Genomic DNA, 2,641 nt, shown 5'->3' on the forward strand with positions numbered 1-2,641 from the left:
CCAGGTGAGGCGATGCCTCGCCCTGCTTCAGCTCTCGCTGGTCCGGCTGCAGCAGCTGACCAGCACCGATTGTCCGGCACTCCCTAGTGAGATGACCCCAGTACCTCAGTTGAAAATGCAGAAATCACCGGTCTTCTGTGTCGCTCTTGCTGGGAGTTGGAGACTGGAGCTGTTCCTATTCGGCCATCTTGCTCCGCCCCTCCCACCCTACACTGTTAAAATCCAAGCCTGGGTACTACACCTGCTGAGATAAGCATGACCCCACAGTTGAAACAAGATTCATAAGATATCCAGTGGAGGAAGTGTATTCACTGAAGTTTGACAGCCTGAAAGCAGTGATTTCAGACTGGGAAAAACTGAAACCCCAGGAGACTGGGAAACCCCTGTGGACACTGGGAAAAGGAGGTACAATGGAAAAGTTCCCTGGTAGTAGCCAAGTGAGTGGTCTTCAAGATGTATAAGAGAAATTTTTAGGAGGAAAGAATGGTGATTCACATCTACACATAGACTTAAATACAGCCAGATTATCTTGGAGAGATTTCTGGTAAAATAATAATAATAATAATAATTTTTTTAAAAACTGGATAGTGGTGAATGGAAGGAGAAAACAGAAAGCAGCATTGAAATGGAGTGACCTGGGGGAAAAGCTTGGAGGAATAATTCTCTCCGTGCCATGTCACCCACCCCAGTTGAACATGGGAGGAAAGGAGCAGCACTATCTGTTTGGGAAAGCTCTTTAGCAGTTCTAAAGAAATGCCCCTCTTTTCTTCAACCAGACCACTCTGGCTTCCTCATCCTTCCGTCCCCTCCTCATCCTTCCTCCTCTCCTCCTCTCTCTCCTCCCCACTCCCTCCCACGACAATGTCCTGAAGGTGGTTTGTGATATCTAAGCCCTTCTCCCCGACAGGGCAACCATTGGCTAAGTAGTAGCTTGCTGAACTAATCATAGCTCAGGGGTCTCGCTCGTCATTGTCCTGGGAGGGGTATGTATAGGGAGACCAGGCAGCCTGGAGTAGACAATTGAGAGACGCTGGCGAAGATGACCAGGAAATGACAAGCCTCCAGCCCAGTTTTGGAAAAATTACCTGCCATCACCAAAGTGGCAAGGAAGAGGAAAGCCCCCCTCTCAACCTAGATCCAGAAGCCCTATCAAGATAAATGAACCACCTGGGCTCCTCCCTTTCTTGACCCTGACTCTTCTCTCCCAAGACTCCTGCCCTGTCCTCACCTAGCACAACCCTCACCTCAGCCCATGCCTTTCTCATGAAGCCCCTGTTCCCACCCCTCCTCCATCCTCTTTCCCCAAACCAGTGCCCTTCTGAGATCTCCCTGTTGTTCCAGATTCCCAAGACAACTAAGAAGGGAAAAGGAACCCTTCAAGGAAGTTCCAGGAAAAACGTCTCTCCCAAAAAGACCACTGCTTCAGGAAAACCTGAGGAAGGGAGTGGGCCAACAGTATCCTGCCATTGTGACCAGCTGAATGAGGAACTCCATCAAAATAGCCACAGCAGGACCAAAACAGTGAGGAGACCTCTACCTTCTTCAGTGTCTCACTGAGCAATCAGTAATTTCAGGGCAAGCTGAGAGGTCAGAGGTCTAACCCCAGAAAAATAGCCAAAAGGGTCTAGAGTACATTTTACACCCCACAAGGTGTGCCCCATGGTGATCAAAATAAAATAAACCTGTTGTAAAATGATGTGTGGGTCTGTGTGCTCTCTGATGGTGGGGAGTGAGGAAGGAGGAAAGAGGTGGGAGTTTGGGGAGGGAGGGGAGTGGGGTCCTTTTCAATTTCTTTGAATTCTACTTGCTCTTCTTTCTTTGGTTTCCTAGGGTGGAAATTTTGGTTATTGATTTTAGATATTATTTTCTAATATAAACATTTAAAATATGCTATAAATTTCCCTCAAGGAAATACTTTAGCTGAATCCCACAGATTTCTGTACATATAGTTTTATTTTCATTCGACTTAATGTATTTTTAAAATTCTCCTAAGACTCCCTCTTTGGCTCATAGGGTATTTAGGAACATATTTTAAAATTTCCAATATTTGGGCATTTTTCAGACATCTTGGTGTTTGATTTTGAGCTTAATTATATTGTGGTCTAAGAAGATGCTTTATATTATTTCTATTCTTTTCAATTTGTAAGGTTTGTTTGATGGCCCAAAATACCATATATCTTGGTAAATATTTCATGCACACTCAAGAGGAATGCTTATACTGCTATTATTGGATGTGGGTTTTTTTGTTTTTTGTTTTTTGTTTTAATTTTTAATTAGGTCAGAGTAGTTAATGGTGCTGTTCAGGTCATGTATATCCTTCCTGGTTTTCTGCTTACTTTTCTCTGAAATACTGAGAATAAATTCAGAGTTTTGAAAATATAGTCCCAAGAAACCACAACCACAGTGAAGGTGCAAAATATATTCATCATCCTAAAAAGTTTATTCCTGTTATTTTGCTGCCAAACCAACCCTTCAGTAAAAGTGACCCGTGGTGAGCTGAAGTGAGCATCTGCCAACCATGAACACTTTCCCTTACAACAGAGGCAGGTAGGCACAGAGAGGGGCAGTTACTCTCACACACACACAGGATCCAGGAAGAAAACCAGATCAGTAGTGTCATAGAAGGCCAGCTTGCTGGCCT

General features: G+C 44.4%; 1 long non-coding RNA gene across 1 annotated transcript in view; it reads left to right on the top strand.

Moving 5' to 3' along the window:
• The window catches only part of LOC108514036 (uncharacterized), a 13,216-nt gene extending 11,520 nt beyond the window's left edge, over positions 1 to 1,696 (top strand). The window contains exon 3 of the long non-coding RNA XR_001881087.1: positions 1,342 to 1,696. This is a non-coding gene — a long non-coding RNA (uncharacterized LOC108514036). The remainder of the gene's footprint in view (positions 1 to 1,341) is intronic.
• The last annotated feature ends 945 nt before the right edge of the window (positions 1,697 to 2,641 follow it).

Source organism: Rhinopithecus bieti, unplaced genomic scaffold (assembly GCF_001698545.2).
Source record: "Rhinopithecus bieti isolate Rb0 unplaced genomic scaffold, ASM169854v2 scaffold_33601, whole genome shotgun sequence".
In the NCBI taxonomy this organism is placed as follows: Eukaryota; Metazoa; Chordata; class Mammalia; order Primates; family Cercopithecidae; genus Rhinopithecus; species Rhinopithecus bieti.